The sequence below is a fragment of the Gigantopelta aegis genome, chromosome 2, assembly GCF_016097555.1.
Source record: "Gigantopelta aegis isolate Gae_Host chromosome 2, Gae_host_genome, whole genome shotgun sequence".
NCBI lineage: Eukaryota > Metazoa > Mollusca > Gastropoda > Neomphalida > Peltospiridae > Gigantopelta > Gigantopelta aegis.
The window spans coordinates 28,437,279-28,463,941 of NC_054700.1; the positions used below are offsets into that span (position 1 = coordinate 28,437,279).

The window sequence follows — 26,663 nt, forward strand, 5'->3', positions numbered from 1 at the left end:
GTACTCCTGCCAGGTTTAGTGGTGTACTCCTGCCAGGTTTAGTGGTTTAGTTTAGTGGTGTACTCCGGCCAGGTTTAGTGGTGTACTCCTGCCAGGTTTAGTGTTTAGTTTAGTGGTGTACTCCGGTTTAGGTTTCCTGCCAGGTTTAGTGGTGTACTCCGGCCAGGTTTAGTGGTGTACTCCTGCCAGGTTTAGTGGTGTACTCCGGTCAGGTTTAGTGGTGTACTCTGGACAAGTTTAGTGGTGTACTCTGGTCAGGTTTAGTGGTGTACTCCGGTCAGGTTTAGTGGTGTACTCCAGCCAAGTTTAGTGGTGTACTCTATCCATGTTTAGTGGTGTACTCCTGCCAGGTTTAGTGATGTACTCAGGCCAAGTTTAGTGAATGTACTCCGGCCGGGTTTAGTGGGTGTACTCCGGCCAGATTTAGTGGTGTACTCCTGCCAGGTTTAGTGGTGTACTCCTGCCAGGTTTAGTGGTGTACTCCGGCCAGGTTTAGTGGTGTACTCCTGCCAGGGGTTTAGTGGTGTACTCCGGCCAGGTTTAGTGGTGTACTCCTGCCAGGTTTAGTGGTGTACTCCTGCCAGGTTTAGTGGTGTACTCCGGCCAGGTTTAGTGGTGTACTCCTGCCAGGGGTTTAGTGGTGTACTCCTGCCAGGTTTAGTGATGTACTATGGCCAGGTTTAGTGGTGTACTCTGGCCAGGTTTAGTGGTGTACTCCTGCCACGTTTACTAGTGGTGTACTCCTGCCAGGTTTAGTGGTGTACTCCTGCCAGGTTTAGTGGTGTACTCCTGCCAGGTTTAGTGGTGTACTCCTGCCAGGTTTAGTGGTGTACTCTGGCCAGGTTTAGTGGTGTACTCCTGCCAGGTTTAGTGGTGTACTCCTGCCAGGTTTAGTAGTACTCCAGCCAAGTTTAGTGGTGTACTCTGGCCAGGTTTAGTGGTGTACTCCTGCCAGGTTTAGTGGTGTACTCCTGCCAGGTTTAGTGGTGTACTCCTGCCAGGTTTAGTGGTGTACTCCTGCCAGGTTTAGTGGTGTACTCTGGCCAGGTTTAGTGGTGTACTCTGGCCAGGTTTAGTGGTGTACTCTGGCCAGGTTTAGTGGTGTACTCTGGCCAGGTTTAGTGGTGTACTCCTGCCAGGTTTAGTGGTGTACTCCAGCCAGGTTTAGTGGTGTACTCTGGCCAGGTTTAGTGGTGTACTCCTGCCACGTTTAGTGGTGTACTCCTGCCAGGTTTAGTGGTGTACTCCTGCCAGGTTTAGTGGTGTACTCCTGCCAGGTTTAGTGGTGTACTCCTGCCAGGTTTAGTGGTGTACTCCTGCCAGGTTTAGTGGTGTACTATGGCCAGGTTTAGTGGTGTACTCCGGCCAGGTTTAGTGGTGTACTCCTGCCAGGTTTAGTGGTGTACTCCTGCCAGGTTTAGTGGTGTACTCCGGCCAGGTTTAGTGGTGTACTCCTGCCAGGTTTAGTGATGTACTCCAGCCAAGTTTAGTGGTGTACTCTGGCCATGTTTAGTGGTGTACTCCTGCCAGGTTTAGTGGTGTACTCCTGCCAGGTTTAGTGGTGTACTCTGGCCAGGTTTAGTGGTGTACTCCGGCCAGGTTTAGTGGTGTACTCCTGCCAGGTTTAGTGGTGTACTCCTGCCAGGTTTAGTGGTGTACTCCGGCCAGGTTTAGTGGTGTACTCCTGCCAGGTTTAGTGGTGTACTCTGGCCAGGTTTAGTGGTGTACTCCTGCCAGGTTTAGTGATGTACTATGGCCAAGTTTAGTGGTGTACTCTGGCCAGGTTTAGTGGTGTACTCCTGCCAGGTTTAGTGGTGCCAGGTTTAGTGGTGTACTCTGGCCAGGTTTAGTGGTGTACTCTGGCCAAGTTTAGTGGTGTACTCTGGCCAGGTTTAGTGGTGTACTCCTGCCAGGTTTAGTGGTGTACTCCTGCCAGGTTTAGTGGTGTACTCCTGCCAAGTTTAGTGGTGTACTCCTGCCAGGTTTAGTGGTGTACTCCAGCCAGGTTTAGTGGTGTACTCTGGCCAGTTTTAGTGGTGTACTCCTGCCAGGTTTAGTGGTGTACTCCTGCCAGGTTTAGTGGTGTACTCCTGCCAGGTTTAGTGGTGTACTATGGCCAAGTTTAGTGGTGTACTCCTGCCAGGTTTAGTGGTGTACTCCTGCCAGGTTTAGTGGTGTACTCCTGCCAGGTTTAGTGGTGTACTCCGGCCAGGTTTAGTGGTGTACTCCTGCCAGGTTTAGTGGTGTACTCCTGCCAGGTTTAGTGGTGTACTCCTGCCAGGTTTAGTGGGTGTACTCCGGCCAGGTTTAGTGGTGTATTCCAGTCAGATTTAGTGGGTGTACTCAGGTTTAGTGGTGCGGCCAAGTTTAGTTAGTGTACTCTGGCCAGGTTTAGTGGTGTACTCCGGCCAGGTTTAGTGGTGTACTCCTGCCAGGTTTAGTGGTGTACTCCTGCCAGGTTTAGTGGTGTACTCTGGCCAGGTTTAGTGGTGTACTCCGGCCAGGTTTAGTGGTGTACTCCGGCCAGGTTTAGTGGTGTACTCCTGTCGTGTTTAGTGGTGTACTCCTGCCAGGTTTAGTGGTGTACTCAGGCCAGGTTTAGTGGTGTACTCCGGCCAGTTTAGTGGTGTACTCTGGCCAGGTTTAGTGGTGTACTCCTGCCAGGTTTAGTGGTGTACTCCGGCCAGGTTTAGTGGTGTACTCCTGCCAGGTTTAGTGGTGTACTCCTGCCAGGTTTAGTGGTGTACTCCGGCCAGGTTTAGTGGTGTACTCCTGCCAGGTTTAGTGGTGTACTCCTGCCAGGTTTAGTGGTGTACTCCGGCCAGGTTTAGTGGTGTACTCCTGCCAGGTTTAGTGGTGTACTCCTGCCAGGTTTAGTGATGTACTATGGCCAAGTTTAGTGGTGTACTCTGGCCAGGTTTAGTGGTGCACTCCTGCCACGTTTACTAGTGGTGTACTCCTGCCAGGGTTTAGTGGTGTACTCCTGTCAGGTTTAGTGGTGTACTCCTGCCAGGTTTAGTGGTGTACTCCTGCCAGGTTTAGTGATGTACTCCAGCCAAGTTTAGTGGTGTACTCTGGCCAGGTTTAGTGGTGTACTCTGGCCAGGTTTAGTGGTGTACTCTGGCCAGGTTTAGTGGTGTACTCCTGCCAGGTTTAGTGGTGTACTCCTGCCAGGTTTAGTGGTGTACTCCTGCCAGGTTTAGTGGTGTACTCCTGGCCAGGTTTAGTGGTGTACTCTGGCCAGGTTTAGTGGTGTACTCTGGCCAGGTTTAGTGGTGTGCCAGGTTTAGTTTAGTGGTGTACTCAGGTTTAGTGGTGTACTCCTGCCTCCTGGCCAAGTTTAGTGGTGTACTCCTGCCAGGTTTAGTGGTGTACTCCTGCCAGGTTTAGTGGTGTACTCCTGCCAGGTTTAGTGGTGTACTATGGCCAAGTTTAGTGGTGTACTCCTGCCAGGTTTAGTGGTGTACTCCTGCCAGGTTTAGTGGTGTACTCCTGCCAGGTTTAGTGACGTACTATGGCCAAGTTTAGTGGTGTACTCCTGCCAGGTTTAGTGGTGTACTCCTGCCAGGTTTAGTGGTGTACTCCTGCCAGGTTTAGTGGTGTACTCCTGCCAGGTTTACTTCCTCGTGACGTACTGTTTGTATGTTTTCTGGTTGTTTTGTTGTTGTTTTTTTGCAGGAGGAGAGGAGGGTAAAGAAAGAAACAAAAAAGCAAAAAAAAAACCCAGCGTCAGTCAGATAACCATAAACAAATCTATGTTCTTCTTCCAGATCGCGTACAGATTGGTATTTTGGATCCGATCTTTGCAGGACTGGAAGGTTTGCATTACTCTTCTCGGTTGGACTAATAACAGTTTCTTGTGTCACAGGAAGTCCTTTAGAATTAGTACTGCTGGTTATTCCGGTAGGTTCCATGCACGAAGGTTCCGATGATGGAGGTTCTGATGTTTTCTTCAGATGTACACGGTTGCGTCTGTAGATGGCATCTCCAACCGCGACTTCATAGGAGCGTTCATCAAGGCGATTTTTAACTAGACGTTTTGCCCACTTCTTTTCACCGATCTGAAAATGTTTCAGACGTACGTCACCTTGTTCTAAGGGAGGCAAATCTTTCGGCGTTTTTGTTATACAGTCTTGCTTGTTTTTCTTCTGCTGGTCATGTAGCTTCATTTTTTAAGTTTCTATGTTGATTAATGGTTTGAGAAGATTCTGTGAGGTAGGAAGTAGAGTTCTTGTTCTTCTGCTGACGAATCGTTGTTCGGGACCTGTTCCTGTCACCTGGGTAGGAGTGTTCCGGTAGTTCAGCAATGCAAGAAACTGGTCTTGGTCTTTTTTCTTTCTCAGGCGAGATTTGGCAGTCTTAACGGCAGACTCTGCTTTTCCCGTAGTTCTCCTGTTGTAGGGACTAGTGGTTCGATGTACAAAATGCCATTCTTTAGAGACGTTTGCGAATGATGTAGAGATGAACTGAGGTCCGTTGTCACTTACAACGATGCAGGGACAACCATAGCGAGCAAAGTGCGATTTAGGTTTTTTAATGACCGTTGATGATTTTGTCTTCTTGAGTAATTCCCAATAATTGCTCAAGTAGTCTGGAATGTAGTAAGAAGACTAGATTTTTCATCTAGAAGTACAAGCCAGTAAGCGGAGCTTAGATCACGTTTTGAGAAGACTTGCATTTGCAAACTTAGACAAGGTGTAATCCATTACAGGTAGAGGATAGCGTTCACGTTTTAGAGCCGTATTCAATGGACGAGGGTCAAGACAGATCTGAAGATCACCTGATTTCTTTGTAGCAGCTACCATACAGTTGGTCCAATCCGTAGGTTGATCAACAGGAGTAATGACATCTCTTTTAGTCAATCTGTCAAGCTCTGCTTTGACACGAGTTTTCATAGCGATAGGTACTCGAACAGCAGCAGATGTCACAGGAGTAACAGTAAAGTCTATCTCGAAGTGCGCGATTCCAGGTAAGTTGCCTTGTTTATCATCAAAGACATCTGCAAAGGTTGTGAAAATATCCAGTTTCAGAAGGTACACCAAGTTTCGCCACATTCTTGAATGTGTTGTAATTGACAGTTATAAGACCCATGGCCTCAGATATTTGCTTTCCTAATAATGGGATCAGGTTTTCAGCAACAACAAAGAATTCAGTTGAGTACTTCTTCCTAGTCGTCTGTGGATTGCGGAGAGTTATTCTTGTCTTCCCTTTCGGCTGTAGAACTGTCTTGTTCCACATATGAAGTGATCTCTTGCACGAGATAAGAGTAGACGTATCTTTGATATACTTTTTTGGAATGACGTTCACAGATGCACCACAGTCAATCTGGAACGTGACAGCTGTCTCGTTCATCAGCATCTCTGCCTTAAACCGGCCTCGGTGGCGTCGTGGTTAGGCCATCGGTCTACAGGCTGGTAGGTACTGGGTTCGGATCCCAGTCGAGGCATGGGGTTTTTAATCCAGATACCGACTCCAAACCCCGAGTGAGTGCTCCGCAAGGCTCAGTGGGTAGGTGTAAACCACTTGCACCGACCAGTGATCCATAACTGGTTCAACAAAGGCCATGGGTTGTGCTATCCTGTCTGTGGGAAGCGCAAATAAAAGATCCCTTGCTGTCTGTCGTAAAAGAGTAGCCTATGTGGCGACAGCGGGTTTCCTCTAAAAAACAGTGTCAGAATGATCATATGTTTGACGTCCAATAGCCGATGATAAGATAAAAAATCAATGTGCTCTAGTGGCGTCGTTAAATAAAACAAACTTTACTTTACTCTGCCTTAATTATCTTCTGTTGTCTGTTACTGAGAGAAGTTGTTCAGAATCAGAATCAGAATCAGAATTAATCCGAATATTCTCCAGCAGATGGATATTCTTACGTTCTCATTTCATAGGACATTTCTCTGCGAAATGATTCTTTTTAACCATTTTGCACGTTTTCCCCCAAGCAGAGTAAAGTGATTTCTTAAAAGGATGAGTTTTCCAGCAGAACTTGTATTTGGGCTTTAACTTTCCCCCTGACTGACTATCTATTTTTGCCACAATAGTATAGTTCTGCCACATCTGTTTAAAAATGTTCCACTCATCACCACCCCGTTTAACGTTCAATGGCGGTGGCGGATTAACTATCGCAGGTAAATGTGGACCCACTCGGTCTTCCATACTTTGTTTTTATGTTCAGTGCGTAATGTTTCTCAGTCAGAAATTTACAGTGAAATTACAGTTCGTAGTAGGGCAGTACTACTTATGAATGCAGGAATAACAACATATGTAATGTTATTAGTAGCAACACTGTCAAACACTTCGTTTTCTCCACTTACGAATTCAAGCAGACGATCGCCACACATTCGTAGTCAAAATGGAATTAATGAATGAATGAATGAATGTTTAACGACACCGCAGCACAAAAAATAAATCGGCTATTGGGTGTCAAACTATGAAGTGATAATCAACACCAATATAAAAATTCAATAGTCAAATAAAAAGAACTGCAAAAATACAAATATCACAGATAGGTAATATTAAAATTTATAATAACAGTCAGTATCTCGAAGAAACTGTAATAAAAGTTCTGGATGGAATCGAAATGATTCTATCACATTGCCTTGTCCAAATATATCTTTTTGAGTTTCTTTGAGATGAATACAATCCACCAAAATGTGGCGTACCGTCAGAATACTCGGACAGTGGTCACACTGAGGTGGAGGATCCTTCTTCAAGATAAATGAATGGGTTAAGTAAATATGACCGATGCAAGCACGACACAAGCCTATTTCATCCTTCCTGCACTGCCTATAGGAGGACTGCCACTCTCCCAAGACTGGCTTAGTCAAAATGGCGTACTACGATTAGAAAGTTACAACGCGGCAACCACGAAAGTTTGAGAAATGTATGTGCAGAGTACTCAAAGACACGGGAGAAGCGTACACAAGAAAGCAGTAGAAGAAAAACATTTTAGAGTAACTTTCACCGCTGTCACCATGTTTAAGTTCATTTGAACTTTAAAGAATAAAAGAAGACGGTCAAAAGTGATCAACCTTTACTGCACACTAGAGGAAAAGTAAAAAAGACCGGAAGTACGTCATAGACGTGTGTTACCAACTATTATATGGTAGACCGAATGTATCATAACATATTGTACATGTGTAGTGTGTTGCTGTCAACTGGTGTGTGCGCGTCTGTGTGTGTGTGTGTGCGTGTGCGTGTGTGTGTTTTCCTTTTCATGTCACACCTCAGTCCATCTCTTTGTTTATACACGCATTCATCTTTGTGGTCTGTCTACCCATCCTTTCATCTATCATCACTTCATCCATCACTACATTGTCCATCCATCTTTTCGTCTATCATCTATCGATCAATTCTACACCCGTCCATCGATCCATGGAGCCTCCATCTACATTTATCAATTTATATTCACGACCTATTCTTATTATATACACAGCAATGAAATATTTATATCTACAGAAACCACAAAAGTGATATTCGGTCAAAAGTAATATTTTCACTGTATTTTAGTTAGAGTGAAAATATAGAAGTCTTATTTATATATTTGTGAACATTAATGAATCAGGTAGCTCTCTTGCAAATTATTACGAGTTTAACTTTGATGATTATCAATACATCTGGTTGCATTTTGAAAAACAAAATGTAATTTAAATAACTGTACGTATAAAAATGGATATGAAGTGCAATTACGATAAAATATTTAAAACTGATTGAATACGAAGCTAAATAATGATGACACAATGTCCTTCGATTCGTCTTGTGTTTATGCTCTTTGTTGGTGGTGGGGGGGGGGGGGGGGGGGGAGGGGGGCGATTAATTTAATAATTAAATAAAAATACTTTTTATTCGTATTTCTTTTTAAAATTCTACGGTCATGTAAATTTTCCACAAAAGTTCGACTGGAAGAAATATATCATAGCGTTACGTGTTTTCGATAGGATTACAGAAAAACATTTTTAAAAAACCTTAAAAAAACCCACATAATATATTGTCAAAAACTAATCTTAGGAAAGATGTATATAATAAAATAGACCATTTCATGGTGATTTTTCGAATACGATATTTGTCAACTTGTGAAAATATGGTTTTCACACATCACTTGTTGATCTAAAAATCGTATTTGAAAAACAACAAAACAAAACAAAACAAAATAAAACAAAAAGCATGAAATATTCTCTATATCATCAATATATTTGCCATCTATTTGATCCTAAATGCATCAATCTACCTGTAATTAATGAATTTCATAGTTGAATATTGTAGTCAAATTCAGTATTAAACATATTCTCACACTCACTCACTCACTCAGTCTCTCTCTCTCTCTCTCTCTCTCTCTCTCTCTCTCTCTCTCTCTCTCTCTCTCTCTCTCTGAATAGTTTCTGGCAGAGGCCTTTTGTGGATGTTTTTTTCTGACATGAGTCTCCGACACTGTTGCATGTTTTTTTGATGCTAAAGCATCAGTGTCTGCCTGATGCGAAACCCTGTTTAGATACAGTGGTGACTGTTTGATTGTCTTTTTCTTTTTTAAAAAGTAAGCGTGTTCTCTAGCCCTATTCTCACATGTAAGTTATACAAAATAGGGTCAAAGATTAATCAAGCTAATTTATTTATTTTAGGTCAGTTCGACCTTTGTCACTGATGGCTTTCCAGATCTGTGTCTCCACCCTGTCACTGAAGAACACCCCAGTGGATTTGGACGAGGCTTCTGTCTGTGAATCTTTACAGGGTACTTTCCAGCAGTCTCAGCAAGTTGCTAAACAAGGGCAGACAAACCAGCAGCAACAAACATATAGCATAATTGCGAGTTTGATTCCCAGCAACGGTATGAGACAAGTTCTGAGGCCAGAAAGGATACAATTAACCCCAACGCCGTTAATATCCATGTATGTAATGGTCAAACCCGACATACATACAAGATATATATAGATATCCATATGTAAATATATACCAGCCAGTGCCAGCTTTGTCAACTGTTTCGTGCACGTGTGCGGTACATGTAAGATGACACATACCGCATTGTTTGAAACTATAATACATGTATAATACAGTTCATAAAGCACATGCATATACACTTCAGCATGCACAAATAAAGGGTTATTCTGACAAGGGCGGCACAATGTAAAACATAGTGGTACGGCTCGAGGTTGCCATACTCTCCTTTCAAATTTGAAGGCCATTTTCACAGATACAACAAATATAACCCACAAACAAACAAAAAGTGGTATGGCCATACCGTACCTCTTTGAAAAGTGGTACGGTCATGGCCGTACCGGCCGCACCGTCTGCGCCGCCGCTGATTCAAGACATTTACATTAATAAAAAGAAGCCAATACTACTAGACAATATGATTGCAATACGCGGTACACCATTGTTTTGGGTTTTATAAAAAATATTTATAAAACTACAAAATGTTGTATAGCAGTGTTTCTGCCTGAAAGAAATATTTGGGTATGACACTATGGAATTGAATGCAACCACAGTCAACAGTGGGGGTGGGGGCTCCGCCTGAAAGAAAATGGGTTAGGTTTAGGTTTAGGGTTAAGAAAATTATACCATACAGTAATGGTAAGACAGGGCCGTAGGTAGCATGGGGGTAAGGGGGGCAGTCCCCCCCCCCCCCCCAGAAACAAAATTCGGAAAGCATTATAGAAACTTAAAGAAAAGGAGTTTTAGACTATTAACTACTCAGTTGCCCCCCCCCCCCCCCATCCAACAAAAAATCCTAGCTACGGCCCTGTAAGAGCAATTAATTTTGTCAAAAAGTGAAAACAAACCAAAACAAATCTGTAAAAATAATTGGGTGTGGCGCCATACCCGTTTTACCCTCTCGCAGAAACCCTGTATAGGAGAAGCCATGTGTTTAGGGAAGTGACGTCACGTATCAGCATGCGCGCGCATCTGGTAGGCAGAAGCCTATCATAATGGCCATTAGTAACAAAGCAACTAGAGTAGCGTGAATAGCAAAGAATGGCCAAAACGTGCTTAAATTACCGCTTGTAGCACGGGAACGCTATTCTACATAGCTCCTGTATGGAGGAGATACATGTACTCTTTCCACCCATAAAATTTGACGATTGACCGAGTTCAAAACTATAGCAAACTTCCTTTTTTTTCTTTTTCTTTTCACCTGAATAAATATTTTTTGTCCATGTATTTTTAAAGCGTCTGGTCCATATTTGAAGTAAAGCATTACAAACGAGCGCGTGCACACACAAATATTTAAAACTGTTTAAAAGAAATAATTGGCCTACACTTTGTTAAAGGAAATTATTTCTTTAAACAATTTTAAATAACCCCATGGGCGTACGACGCGGGGGGGCAATTGCCCCCCCCCCCCCCCAAATTCGGGCAAAACAGTGGGAAAAATTCGGGCAGTTTTTATCTGGGTAAAATTTCGGGCAAATCAACCCCTCCAGCCCCCCTAAATCAAAGAGTCCCCATACGCCCATGAATAACCCATATATATATATATATATATATATATATATGCATATATACATATACATATAGATACACATATAGATACACATACACACACATATATATATATATATATATATATATATATATATATATATATATATATATATATATATATATACATGTATATATATATATATGAACATTTGTTACAAATGAACAACCAGTAGACAATATATAGACAGTAGTTATATATATAACACATCAGACTTGTCTACTGGTTCATTTGTAAGGCTTTTCATCAACAATAAATTTAAGCAAGTATCTTATTAGAAAACTTTACAAAAACTTTAAAACTATTAATTTTATCGTCCTTTTTTATTCCTTAAACTTGCTGATATCGGATACATATTAACACATTGTATTAAAATGGAGGAACCTAAATTTAGTTTCCATACATGTTCCATGACCACACATACATTGCTCCCTCTAGCTACAGCATCCCTTTTTAAATATTAGTACAGAACTTAGCCTTTTAAACCAAATACAACTCAAATTTACTTGGTCCCTCACCTTTGCAGTTCCATCTTCAGAACATTTTGTAGCATTATGTTTTATATATATATACATACATAAGAATTGCCATTAATATTTTAATCGCCTAATCCCATGCAGGCCAGGACATAGTTTAATACGCAGTCGATCTAGGATTGATTCCTGTTGGTGGTCCTATAGGGCTATTTCTCATTCCAGCCAGTGCTCTACAACTGGTGTAACAAAGGCTACACTATTTATTATCCTGTCTGTGGGCTGATGCATATAAAAGATCCCTTATTGTTAATCGGAAAGTGTAATCCATTGTGTGACAGCAGCAGGTTTCCTCCCTACTATTATCTGTTTGATCCCTAAACATGTCCAACTCCATATATCCGTAATTAAAATGACTTGAGTGCATTGTTAAATAAAAGATTCCTTCCTTTCAAATCTAAAACAGTGTCAGTTACCTTTGACAAGAGGCACAGTTTCAAAGCTATCACTTTCAACCTGATTAATAAACCAGTTAAAACAACAAATTACTGTAAATGGTAACAATACAATGTTTTAATTTAAGACACACATTAACACAATGCAAATATCATTTGATCATTGGTTTATAATGATAATAGAAAAAGAAAATAATAAATATGTGTTGTCTTTTGTTTCTCGATATAATTTTATTGATTTTGTAAAGTCTGTTTTTATTAGAAAATAGAGATCCTGGTAAAAAAAGATTAAATCCAAGTGTTATCAATGTCATCATCACATACTGAATAGCCCCAATAATATTGCATATGGTAGTTTGGAAAGTCAGTGAAAAAAGTTCTGGTATCCTTCTTATGCACAGAAACATGAGATACTGTAGAAAAGAATCGCTGAATCTGATTCCAGTGTTCTCCTTAGCATCCCTTAATTCACCCTAAAACTTAAACGCCCTTAATTCATCGTGAAAGGCCCATTTTTCATTCAAGAGTTGCCGGTTCTCTTTTTGTCCATAAACAGGGATCACTGATACCTAGAAAAAAATATGAAAATTGGTAAATTTCTATGATATTTAAGTATGAAAGTTTTATATTGTGTACATATTAGTACTAGTAACTATAGCATTTTTTGACTGTATCATGTAAGCCCAAGATGTTGGTCAAGGACATATATATTGAATATTATTGAAATATTTGAATACACATAAATGTATTTGTGAAGACATATTGACATCTGTCACTAATGACAATAATACTTATAAATACAATCAGCTCCCCTTTTCTTTATTTGCTGCAAACAAATTCAGATAACTTATATAATAAATGCATGTAACATAATTTATGTTTTTAATAAAATATGGTGGCTATCACCAACTTGTGGATCAATATCCAGTTTTATTATTATTATTATTATTTATTTATTTTTAATCCCAAACAAATGATTTAATACATCTGATATCCCACCCTGAAATGTTTATGCCTTTTATTTTATTATTAAAAAATCAATTTACACATTACAAATACACCTGTGGATCACTTCTTCAATAAAAAAAGTAAAACATTATAATTAACATATAATATAATTAATAAATGGAAATATTTCAGAACCATTTTCATATGAAACAATATATATATGCACACACACGCACACACACACACACACACACACACACACGCACACACACACACACACACACAGCTCCCTGTTATTTAATTAAAAATATAAATACTCCAGCCACCAACATATTTTATGGCATAATACAATATAAAATATATTCAGATTTTTGTTTTACCCACTATAATGGATCTGTCAACTTTTTGTTTGTATTGATACAAACAAAAAGTTACATAAAACGTTGTTTGTCGATTGACAGGCCTACTGTTCACAGGGGTATCTTTGTTTCCATGTCACATTTTGGTGGGGGATTTTATTATTATTATTATTTATTTTAATAACTTTTCAATTTTCATTTCAATAAATACTGACGTGTATTAGTATTACGAACATACAACAAACCTTGTATAAAATGACGATCTCCGTTGTTGGATGGGCAAAGTTGATTGTTGTCAGCTTTAACTGTTCAACGTTTCGCTTCCACTGTATTTGATGAAACTAATTTCATAATCCTTACTACAGTGACTTGTGCATCTAACAACAACGTATGAAATTACCATGACAAAATACCATTCATCAAAACTAGTCTACACTGATTTAATTGACGGAAAAACATTCGATTGTTCATTACTACTAATGCCAGTATTGTCAACTGGTTTCTTGCCTACCAGCGCTCACGCGGTACCACGTGATCAAAACATGTGACGTCACCGTGGCTTCTCCTATAGAGTGTGTGCGATGACGTCACAGTTTCTGTGTACGCAAGTCCCGGCAGCCATATTGGAGGACAAACAAAAGAAGTATTATCATTGTTAGTGTTCAGCGAAGTAGAAAATTGATGTTATTATGTCTAAACAACTGAAATCATTACCCGTGCCTAAACCAGGTTATGTTGGTACACTGGATAGTGTATCTAGAGACCGATATTTAAGCAAAATAAGTATTATTAATAATGTCGATCCATATGATGTGACGAAACTCGAGTGGTCCAACAGTGAGAAAAACTTTCCGAGTGTTTTGTATCCAGACATTGTAAATTACTTGATATTTACTAAAAGTTTTTATGCTATGGACAACATGAAGGCATGGAAAAGTTTAGATGCTTTTAACCAGCTGACCTCTGGATGGATTAGCGACGTTGCAGTCTGCATTAAGAATGGATTTCACATTGTTCGAGCGAAGGTAGGTCACGTGTTCATATAATATTTATATATACTATAGAGATATACCAGGGCTTTGTTTTAAGCATAAGAAGGACTTTTTGGTGCAGTAATTATTAAGTTAATAGTTTAGTAGGGCTTGAGGTCAGCATGTTTGTACTTAATTTTGGCATATATCATGATGATATGTATTTGTACTTCACTTTAGTGCAATCTAAAGCCCTGTACATACTACTACTATAAGTACGGAAAAATATCCGCCCGGTCCCCCCCTCCCCTAACCCTAACCCCAACCCCAACCCCAACCCCTAACCCTAACCCTAACTAAAAATAATAATGGAGGGGACCAGGCGGATATTATACCATTTATTGATTAAACAAACCAATACATTGTTATATATACATGTATGAACCGCGACTTAGAAGAAATGCTGTTTGCTGTAATTTATTAAGAATTTACTTATCAGATATATAACTATAACCAATATAACTTAAACACGTGGTAAATGTAATATTTTTTATTGCTACTAATAACATTGAAGTTATAAAGTAAAATTATTAATACAAATTATTTCAGGTGTTACATTCGCAAAGACTGAGAGAAAAGCCTTTGCAACCCTGGGTCATTGCGGAGAAGAATGGCATGGTCTGCACAGCACACTGTGATTGTATGGCAGGGTTAGGTGAGGCTTGCACACACATTGCAACGCTACTATTTGCAATTGATGCAACTGTGAAGATCAGAGATTCGAAGACTGTCACCCAAGAGCCGGCCTATTGGCTTTTACCGTCTGCACTGAAAGACATAAAGTATCGACCAGTCGGCGAGATTGACTTCACATCAGCCCAGACCAAACGCTTGAATTTGGACCATTCGATTGCAACTGGGACGCCTGTTGCATGTCGTATTCGCCAGCCTAAGGAAATACCTGCTCCAAGTGCTAACAGATTGGACAAGTTCCTGCAGGGACTTAGTATTGGTAGGGTAAAACCTGCTGTCTTATCAGTTATAGAACCGTTTAATGATCACTTCATTCCTCAACAGGCTCAAAATATTTTTCCAGATGTTCTTTCTGACATGTTCCAAGAAGAACTTTATATGCAACCGTTTAACATCATTTTGCAAAAATGTACTTCAGTTAACATCAGTGCTACAAGGGAGCAGATTGAAGCCACAGAAATGGCAACTAGGGGTCAGTCAAATTCCCGACTGTGGCAGCGTTATCGAGCGGGGCGCATAACTGCATCAAAATTCCGAAAGGTTTGTAAAACTGATCCTTCACAGCCATCTCCCAGCTTGATTAAGGATATTTGCTATCCCGAGAAAAAAAATGTAAATACACCAGCAACACGATGGGGTCTGTTAAAGGAAGGAAAAGCAAAGGCGCAGTACTTGGAGCTGATGAAAATGAAACATGTCAACTTCAAGGTGAGAGATTCTGGTTTTGTCATTAGTGAGGAGCACCCACAGATTGGAGCATCACCCGATGGATGTGTCACCTGTGACTGTTGTGGTGATGGTTGCTTAGAAATAAAATGCCCGTATCTCATCAGAGACAGAGATCTTCAAAATGTTAAATCTGAAGAAATGTGTTTGGTTTTTAATTAGGAAGGTAAATGGATGTTGGACAGAAAACATGAATACTTTTACCAAGTTCAGTGTCAGCTGTTTGTTTGTGGACGAACGTATGGAGACTTTTATCTCTGGACAAACAAATCCTATCACTGCGAAAGGATTTACAAAGAGGAGACATTCTGGCCAGATACTACACAAGCAGTTCTATTCATTTTTCAAGTTGGAATTCTGCCAGAGTTGCTTGCGAAATATTATTCACAGATGCCTCTACTTGACCACACAAATCAGCAAAAGAAAGCAAGCCCTCAAGCTGAGATTGCCGAAGTGTGGTGTTTCTGCAAAAAGGAAGAATTTGGAGACATGGTTGCTTGCGATGGTCAGAACTGTCCCATTCAGTGGTTCCACTATGGGTGTGTAGGTATATTGACAGAACCTAAAGGCAAGTGGTACTGCCCTGAATGCAGAAAAGACAGGAGGAAATCAAGAATGGTGAAGCGATAATGAACAAGGAGAAAATCATGAATGATAAAGGGAGAACAGAAATAACATTATTAAACTGAAATGTTAACATTAATAACATTATATGTGGACAAAACCAAAACATGTCTGTAGTTTTCCATTAATATGGAAATCCGAGCTACACTGAAGAGTCCTGGAGGGACGAAACATGTTTTAACTTATGTAGCGTTGGCAAAGTATTCACTGTAGCTATTTTGACATAGTGTTGAAATAACCATATGCTAGACACAAATTGGCCATTGAACATTTAAAAAGTTTACTTATAAGTAAGGTCAGGACACTTGGGTCACACAAACTGATGATGCAGTATGAACAATTAACTGATAGAAACATGTAGATAGATGACCAATGTACATACTATATACATGTATTAAATTCCAAACTACTAAAAAATTTAAATATACACATGTAATTCATTTATTGATATTCATGAATAAAGTATAACTGACCGTTTATTAATCTGGAGAAAATAAATTATACAAATTTAAACAAAAATGCTAAATTTGTAGTAAAGTTTTATTTAGTTGACTGAGGTATGTAGTGTCCTGTCTATGGGAAAGTTCACATAAAATATTTTATTTTAACAATACCGTACATCAATGCCAGTATAATCACAAGTAAAATATGTTGAGAGTATTGTTAAATAAAACAATCCCCCCCCCCCCCCCCCCCCCCATTGGTGTTAAAGAGAAAAAATTAGCTATATATATAGCTGAACAATGGGGAGTCATTTGGATTAGAATATCATGTTTCTTTCCCAAGTGTGCCACATTATTTTTTTTAGTCTGTGGCTCATACATGTACTAATAGATGTTCTCACCATATTATTTCAGTTAACTCGATAGAACACTTGTGTGTCTTTAACAGAGAAACATGTTTCGTCCCTCCAGGACTCATCAGTGTAGCTTGGATTTCAATATTAATGAAAAACTACAGACATGTTTTGGTTTTGTCCACATTTAATTTCTAAATATTGTCTCACTGCTGATAACTAGAGTTATAGCCTCAATATTTGTAATATGCTTTGTTCAGGATAGGTTTTGTGGAGTACAACATGTACATTTAGGTCACACATCTTGTTGCTTCACATACATGTAAACATTTGTTAACTGTTATAGCAGAAATGTACATGTACGGCTGCAGTTGAATAGGTTTTTGCAGGATTCCAAATTGTGGTAAAGCAAGTGTTTTTAATCAGATGGAACAATCGGCCCATTCAAATTAATTAAAGCACAGCAAACAGCAGCAATTTTGTCGACAGTGGTAACATCTTTACCATCCTTGACAATCAAATAATCTATTGGAAGAGTTTCAGCAAGTAAAGTGTATTTCTGCCTCAACAATCCAATAACACGCTCTACATGAATTCGAAGATGGGCAATTTTACGTGATTTTTCCAGTTCCAATGCAGGCAACTGAGTTTTCCCTTTAGTGAATGCGGGCATTTTTATAGTTGCCATCATAAGTCCAACACTATCAGCGATGTCGAATCCTCTGTCAGCTAAAATAACATCACCAGGCAGAAGTTTATTGAGAAATCCACAGTGTTCAGTCAAGAACTTATCACTGACTCGACCACCCCAGGTTGTTGAAATGAAGGAAATTGTTCCCTGTGGTGTAATTCCAATAAGAAATTTAACAGTATTGTGGTGCTTGTATGTTGACCAAGTAAGGGCCCTTGCCTCCAGATTGGAAGGTGTGTCAATGAAAACCTCAAAACAGTCTATTATGACAACAACTTTAGATTCTAAGTAACGACGGAATTCCATAGGCATTGTCTTCTTCAATTCATCACGTCTTGGCCAATTGATAAGTGGTTGAAGCATAACATGTAAAATATCAATTGTATTTAAAAAGGTTCTTGAGACTGTTGTCTTATCAATATTAAAAATAAACCCTAAAAGTACATTTGTAACATTTAACCTAAGTTTCATCAGTGTAAGCAATAGCTGTTGAAATCCGGATAATGCTGATCTGGGTGTGACATTTTGATGTGGTGAAATGTATTCCAGAAGTTGCATTAGAATGTGATGAGTTGGCAGTCCAGTCATAAAGTTAACTTTCTCATCATTGCCTTTCAACCCTTCTTCAGTTAGTTTCATGGAAGCCAGCTCACATTTCAAATCAATATTTTCAACTGTGAGTCTTCTCATTTCCTCTTCCATTGACACAAGTTGATCACCAGTAGTTGATGTTTGGCTTTCCTTTGTAGTGGTGTCGTCAGATGGTTCAACTTCGGTGGACTGGTCTTCAACTATCACGTCTTGGAGAGATAGTAGGGACTGAGCTGCTTCAGTCCTTTTCCGTTTTGTGGTGCGGCCAATGATCCGTTCATGTCGAGAAGAATTTTCTTTTCCTGTGGTCAATTTAAATTTATCATGACCAAGATGTAATGTTGGTGCCCAATCTGGATTAGTCTTGTCATAAAGGGCTGAAGGTTTACCTGCATAACACAAGAGAATTATAACTTAAAATGATAAAACAAATTTAATATATTAATATCTACATCAAAAAGCAATACAAGGCCTATTACAATCACTTACTGTAAAAAAAAATTATAATTTATATTAAATTTTAATCAAATGTTAATAAGTATAAAACAACTAGTGTGCATGCGAGTTTATGTAGTATGAATTGTAAAATACCAGTGCAAATGATATAAATAATAAACAACTTTGTTTGGACAGGTTTAAATGTGGTTTTTGGTTTTTTATTATTATTTTTAATTATTTACTAAATGTCTTTATTTACTAGGCCTACATTTTACTACTAAATCTTGTAAATCTAAATGTCAACATTTCATACAATGTATGCACCCCAATATTATAATGCAAGCTCTCCCAGAGAGAGAGAGAGAGAGAGAGAGAGAGAGAGAGAGAGAGAGAGAGAGAGAGAGAGAGAGAGAGAGAGAGAGAGAGAGAGAGAGAGAGAGACACACACACACACACACATACTGACATAGTTTGGATTAGGTAGAAATTAATAAAATGTTAACTCACCATTTATAAAATGCAAAGAACAGATGCGAAAATATGGGTAACTTGATGGTTTTATACCGGCCCGTCCAATGTTCGAAAGCCACACTCGTCTCCGTTCGTCTGACAATTCGTGGGTCTGTTCTCCTTGTGACAAACGAACTGTTGGAAGTCTGAAGAAGGAAAATGCACAGTCTCTGCCCGCACGGTTTCCGCAACCAAAAACCCCACAGAAGTTTACCATTTTAAGTATATTACAAAACAACAACAACGTATACAACAATGCACAAAGCTTGTGCTCAAAGCTTGTCCTCCAAAATGGCTGATCGCAAAAGTGGTGACGTCACGCGCACTGGCCCTATAGTATAACTTACACGATATATTTAATCTAATTTATGGGTCATTTACTTGCAATGTTTGACATCCATGTCAAACTAATTATTTAGTAAATGGACATTTTTGGTCAGGTATTGTGAAAATGGCAAAGAGCAAATGTGCCAAATTTTGTTTTATTTGAAGATTTACCATTTCATATGGCTTTCCAGCAGATTATAGCTTAGCAAGTAACCGCATAATACTGTGTAACATAAATTAGCAGCAAATCAAAGAAAACGGCAAATAACTTACCTCGATGTGTTGGTATTTTGCCTTTCTCTCGCTTCGTAGCTCGCAATGTCCCGTGTACGATGATACCAGGTGTGTTGAACTCAAATTTAACGCATCGATCCGATGTTGCGTGCTATTATAATCTGTAAAGGGACGTCACTCATGTTGCACGAGCTAATGACGTCATATTGCAATTGCAAACATTTTTCCCAAGAGCAGAAACATAGTGAGTATTGTATTGTTTGTTACTATTTAAATTATCAATTAAAATTATTTAAAATAATAATAATAATAATAATAATAATAATAAAAAGTGACTTTCAAACTATTACCAGTTTGGGCATGGTGTATTGCAATCGATCGAAATGATATAATTTTCTACCGCGTCCTCTTGTTATTTCTTGAAAACCGGTTTCGATGGTGAAGGCCTAAAGTCCGAACCAAACAGAAAACTATCACCGACTTTCCATTGGGTGGCGCTCGTGCACTGTACACAATTCCGGCTTCTAAAATTGTATTTTGGTACTGTGATTAAAACAACGTGGTAAGACTGGACAGGAAGAAATGTCCGAGACTGTTGCAACAGCAGTGGACACTTTAGCTTCGATTCGTTCGAACTGGCTTGTCGGCTTAACCGAGAAATGGGAATGCCATGTGTTATGGTCTTTTAAAAAGATGTCGTACCAACTTTTTCTTTCTTTTTTCTGCAACACAAAACAAGTGACAAAACGCCAATGCCATCCACACCAAAACGATTTGCATTATGTTTCCAATTCCGTTCAGTTTGTTTTCTCATGCATGTTTCGCGCAATGAGCATCCGATTTGCTGTCGGCTGCTTCTCGTTCATTTGTGAGGTTTTTCTTCACAATTTGAGAACATTTTCATTAACAATACATTTCAGACAAGTAATATTTACCCAGTTGATTTGTGTGGCTTTCTGATATTTCTTTCAATAAACGTTTGACATTTAAAAACTGTTATTTTTCTTTAAAATCAATTTTTTTTAGCCATTACCAAATAGCGGACAAATTGTAACGAGAATAATCGTAACGCGAGTAACCGACTATTTTGATAACCAAAAATGTATTAATTGCACAATGGCGAACACCCAGAAATTATCTCCCCCTTAGAGGTCGCGTCGTCACTATACACCCTAGAGTCTCGCTTTAAACAGCTGTTCAGTAGTGTGATTTGAAACCACTGGTCGTATAAAATTACTTGTCCACCTCTGTACGAACAGGAAAAGTGGTCATATTTTTTCAGACGATGATGCATTGCACAAAGAATGTCTGGACTGCATAACGGATCTAGTATATGACAAAATACAACAACAACAAAAAACAAAACAAACAGTGACTCGCTGAAAAACGAGGCGTTTGTATGTCATTGCCAAAAACCTATCCATTCTCGGTGTGTGGATTTAAAACAAAAATTAATTATTTATATGTTATTTGAATAAAATCTAGTTGAAATATAATTTTTTCTTCCTTTTATGTATGCTATGTGGACATTTGTTTATTTGTGTGTTTTGTTCACTGCTTTTTGGTGAGGGGGATGGTTTAGGTGAGTTGTCCTACCCCCCATGGCATTGATCATGACTGTTATCGATTATTTAATTAATTAATTTATTTATTTTTAATCAATAATTTCACAGACTAAAAGAAAAAATGTTTTAGAAACAACACTTTTTTTTATTTATGTACAGGGCCATGGAGAATTTGAAAGTGGGGGTACTTATAGGGTGCTGTTTGTTAAAAGGTTGTGGTGTGTGTGTGTGTGAGAGAGAGAGAGAGAGAGAGAGAGAGAGAGAGAGAGACACAGACACAGACACAGACAGACACAGAGAGAGAGAGAGAGTGTGTATACATGTACTTGAGGGCCCAAACCTGTTGGTGGGGGTTCGGAGGCAAGCTCACCCAGAATAAGTTTAAATATTACATGTTAACATAGGGCCTATGACATCTCCAGACTTTTGAGAACAGTAACAGGAAAAAAGAGGAGACCATGGCCCTATCGGCCCTCACCTCTTCCACAGCCCCTAATACACAATTTGAAGAAGAAGAAAATAATCGTTTGAGACATGCAAATAGCATACATACAATATAAACAGAATAGTGAGATGTGGAGTGCCCATTGAGGTGTAAAAACAATTGTTTCTTGAAACCGACCCTATCTAAAAAAAAAAAAGGCTTACCCTGATTATTTTTCCCCATTTTTTTTTAAGTTAAAAAGAGTACAGATGTAGGGTTTTTTTTTTTTTTTTTAAAGTTTAGACTGGCCCTACCTAATATTTTTTAGTCATGTTCCCAGAATTTTTTTTAGGTACAAGGCAGAATAAAATGTTCTTTTCTTCATTTGTTAAACTACATTTGATTATTCCTTTGTTAATCTATCTATAGGGGGCCTATTAGTTGGGTATCTCTTTTGTAAGCTGTAATATGTATGTAGGATGCATTTTCTTTTTATACTAAGCATATCTGAAATTATTGACAAAAACACTACCAAAGGATGCTGTGATGGTGGTGCAAACAAATAACTCCAATGAAAGTGAAAATGCTGAAATTAAAGTAATTGGTAGGAGTAGCCTGTGTGGTGGCCATGGGTTTACCTTCTTGGTGAGTCAGTATCTATGCCAAGTGTCAAAACCATGGGTCAAAATTATGAAGGCTGTTTTTCTGAAACACAGATGTTTAACACCAAATTTAAAATGTGCTGAGATGTTGTAAACAAATATTAATTTCTTTTCATTATTGGTTATTCTAAAGAGACTGCGGAGCTTGTTTTGCAATGTGAGATTTGATTAAATACTTGAGGCATAACAGAACAAACTGTTTTGTTTTTGCTACTGACCCAAAAACAAACTAACCATAACAAAATACTTTCCAAATTATAATCTAGAATTTATTTACATAAATATCCTGAAACTGGAAATTTTAATATTTGTTCAAAAAATAAATGTCTTTTTTTTTGTTTTCCTGGTTTTTTTTAGGGGGGGGGGGGGGGGGGGGGGGGTCTCTTTTCATTCTTTGTCTTTTTTTTATTATTGCCTAACTGGACTATTTTGGACAAATGTAGCAAAATCCCAACATTTTATTCTCCATTGACTGTAAGCCTATAACAGTTTATAATACTTTTAGTATGTTGACTACATTGTGATAAATTCTAGCATGGCATTGAAAAAACTCACACTGTTGGACTGAAAATATAAATACCAGATAGGTATTGTTTATGTACAGTTTATCAAATACATGTACATGCTAAGCAAGTGACTCGTCATACATTGAACATGAAACAAGCAATGTGTGAATACTGCATGTAATGCATCTCTTGAAATTAATGTAATTGGTGTTAATTGGTGTTGTACCTATATTCACTTTAAACTATTAGTGAACCATAAGTGTACTTTTATATATAGTCATAATTATTTCTTGCTGCATCTGGTTTTTGAAATCCACATTTGTAAAATAGCAGTATTTTGTTTCTTTAATTTATAATTTATTACTCTTGCAGCCTTTGGAGAGAAAAAATAGTATAATGTCTAAAGCAGTTTTCAATTGCTGTTAATTTCATTATCAGTGGAAATCATGGAAAGTCATGAATTTTCTTGATAAATAAGTGTATGAAGCATGATAAAGATTATTTACATTGGACTTTTCTTAATATAAGTACTGAAAAGTATAAAATTTAGATACCGGTAGGTCAAATAGATTTATGTTAAAACAGGCTCAGTGAAATCAGAATTCCTATCAGATTATGTCATTTTGTACACACAAATTAAATTATTTACATTAACAAATTATAAATATTGAAAAACAATACCACTATCATTTCTAATTTCATGTAAATGAGTATGAAAAAGCATTGTTATATTTCTAATTACATGTGAAAAAAAAAAAATTAAGAACAAAAAAACTATATATTTAATATTTTAAATTTCCTATTTATTTTTCATCATTTGAAAATTTAATATTTATTTCTGTAATTAATTATTTTTATTTTACATTGAATATATATGTTTATTTATTTATTTTATTTATTTTAAAAAATAATTGTTGACAAATTTGGTTGAATTTACTCTACTCTGCAAACGAATAATTTGTGGTTTTAAACACGTATATCTTCATATTAAATCGCGATAACAAACATTGAATAGTAAATCAATGAATGAAGGTTTAACGACACCCCAGCACGAAAAATACATCGGCTACTGGGTGTCAAACTATGGTAAACAAATAACATTGAATAGAACCCGGAAGTAAACAGCGAAGAATGGATCGTGGCGTTTTACAAATTAAAACTTTATTAAATGCTGTTACCGGTTTTTTTTTATAGTCAAATATGTACACATTTAATGGTTTTGGCATGGTGGATATATGATAGAAAGTTGTAAGATCGGTAGGCAGTAGCCTACGTGGTTCGGGGAAAAACCCACGATTTAGCTGGACATTATTTTGTTCTTTTTTATTCTTCCATTATTATTTTTTTACTACCAACTGCGGAATTTCGTAGATTTTTATTATTTACTTTAATTTTTAGCCGTTCTACGCTTTAGTCACATACATGCTCACAATTAAGTCGGGAATAATAGTGGATATACCGATCGGTGCTTTACGACAATACAAATTTAGAAAAAGGAATGGTGTATAGTGCACGAGCGCCACCTGTCGGAAAGTCTCTGATTGTTCGCCATTTCAAAACACTTATCATATAAAGATACCTAAACACAGTAAACACCATAGCTATAGGCCTACACCAATATATCCACTTTTATCATATAAAGATACCTAAACACAGTAAACACCATAGCTATAGGCCTACACCAATATATCCACTTTTATCATATAAAGATACCTAAACACAGTAAACACCATAGCTATACACCAATATATCAACTTTTATCATATAAAGATACCTAAACACAGTAAACACCATAGCTATAGGGCCTACACCAATATATCCACTTTTATCATAACTGTTACAGTATGAGCAGACTTTGTATTTTAAGTGTGTTCATTTTTTGTCATGTCCTTTTCTTTTTTTTTGTAACGTGAGTAACTGATGTTTACACATTCACAGTATGAAAACTAATCATTATATTTCCTTTTTCTTTTTCTTTATAATATCATTCACTGGCATTCAGATATATTATTTTGCTTTATAATAGTGTAAAAGTGTGTAAATATAAAAGTGTGCCCCCCCCCCCCCCCCCCCCCCCACCCCCCCCACCCCACCACCCCCACCCCCACCCCCACCCCCCCCCCCACCCCCCACCCCACACACACACTTTTTGGCACCTTCCTAAGCCACTGACATTGATTATTTAACTAATAAAATGTAATAAAGAAATAAGTGTTGAATGTATAATTATTAATCCTGAGCAAATCAAAAGAATTAGTATGGTAAACATGTAACTGTGGAATTGCTCAAATTAGATGTATTTCTACAATCTGCAATCCAGCGTTTTATTTAACCAGTAACATTGGGTAATACAGCTTTAACAATAAAATAAATATCAACTTACTTCAAGACAGATAATCAAATCTGAAAAAAAAAAAAAAACGGTTCTGAATCTAGTATAAACTTCAAATGCTTTTCATGAGAACAAACTAAGTGATTATTTAAAAAAAAAAAAAAAAAAAAAAAAAATTATCTGGAGATCTAAATATATGTTTAACAAGCTTATTGTTATGTATAAATAATAACAGAAGGCTTTGATATATTGAGCTGACATTTTGTGTATAGCTTTATCATGTACTGTTGCAGATCAAGTTTTTTTTATGGAGTTGTAGCCCTTGAACTTAGGAGATATGAACATTTGTTTTCCGGACTGTTTTTTTCCAGAAGGCCTTATGATATTAACCTAATTTTTTTTTTTACAGCTTTATCATGTCAAGTTTGACTTTCACGGCGAATTTCCCATTTTTGACGGAGTTATGGCCCTTGAACTTGGGCAATGTGAAAATTGGTTTTAAGGACTTCTTTTTTAGAAGGCTTTGAGATATTGAACTGAAATTTTGTATACAGCTTTATCATGCACTGTTACAGATGAATTTTAACTTTCATGGCAATGTAACTATATTTGCAGAGTTATGGCCCTTGAACAAGAGATATGAAAAAAAAATCCGGACTTTTGGTTGGCAGCGGTAGACTCGTTAACGAGCAGGACAACAGTGGCGTGACTCACTAATGACAGGTTTAGCGTTGGAACATAGACAGTGACGTAACAAAACATTGTCTTGTGATTAAAATTTGACCAATCAAGATTATAAGAAGCGATATCTCCTAGGAAAATATAGCAGGAGATATCGCAAATTATAGTGCCAGCGATATCTCCTACAAAAGCCGCGGATTTCACATTGTTATCAACTCGTGCTGATAAATCCAGGGCCGCCGGAACGATTGCGTCATTGGGCGGCGGACTAGCAATGTTGAGGATCACGAAGTGGCACGAATTTGCTATGAGGGTCCGGGGGCATGCTCACCCGGGAACATTTTAAAGTGTAGATACTGGAAAACCGATTTTAAAGGCTTCTGGACCTTATAAATAATATTTGATTGTGATAAAATGTGTTGCTATTTAATATAAAAATAAATGCAAATTATATAGAAAAACATTAAGGAGCGTTCAGTTACATTTTAAAAACTTTTTTGAAAGTTTATAAATGCATTCAGGCCACATCACTGGAAGGAGCTTCTTTCCATGACCCATGTTTTTTGTTGTTGTTGTTGTTGTTGTTTCTTTAATGATGGTTTGTCTTCGATGATGTCTGGAAATGTCATTTGGTTTTTGGTTTTGGGGGGGGGGGGGGGGGGGGGGGGGGGTTGCATTACCAGTACTCAAAATTTTCTGAAGTTGAACACTCTTTTTGTCGTGACCACAGCAAAATGCATTGCCTACAGATTTCATATCCAAGCTGTTCAATCCGTCCTTATGTACATGCAAAAGCATCAGGTGATTTAACCTTTTCTGCGACATACTGGTACGTAGGTATATTTTTACTCTTCGCAAGGCCGAAAACGCTCGCTGGTTGCATCGGCGTATCGGTTGTGGATAGTATTTATGTAGATCTATATACAAATCTAATATTAATCTATAATGACAAAACTGATTTGGACCCGGACCGTTTTGGAATACAAATACAATTTAGTAAAGTGGTAAAATTCTTTGGACGGCGATCTCAACTGGTCATTTTGTTATATCACAAGACAGTCGAGGAGTATGCTCTATCTACAAAGTAATTATGTTTTTTTCACAATTTTATGTTTTGTAATTT

At 38.0% G+C, this 26,663-nt stretch overlaps 1 long non-coding RNA gene across 1 annotated transcript in view; it reads left to right on the plus strand.

The window, feature by feature from the left end:
• Window positions 1-19,564: 19,564 nt before the first annotated feature.
• The window catches only part of LOC121377619, a 7,394-nt gene continuing 295 nt past the window's right edge, over window positions 19,565-26,663 (plus strand). Inside the window, exons 1-2 of the long non-coding RNA XR_005958637.1 lie at window positions 19,565-19,614; window positions 25,475-26,663. The exon at window positions 25,475-26,663 is cut by the window's right edge and continues 295 nt beyond it. This is a non-coding gene — a long non-coding RNA (uncharacterized LOC121377619). The remainder of the gene's footprint in view (window positions 19,615-25,474) is intronic.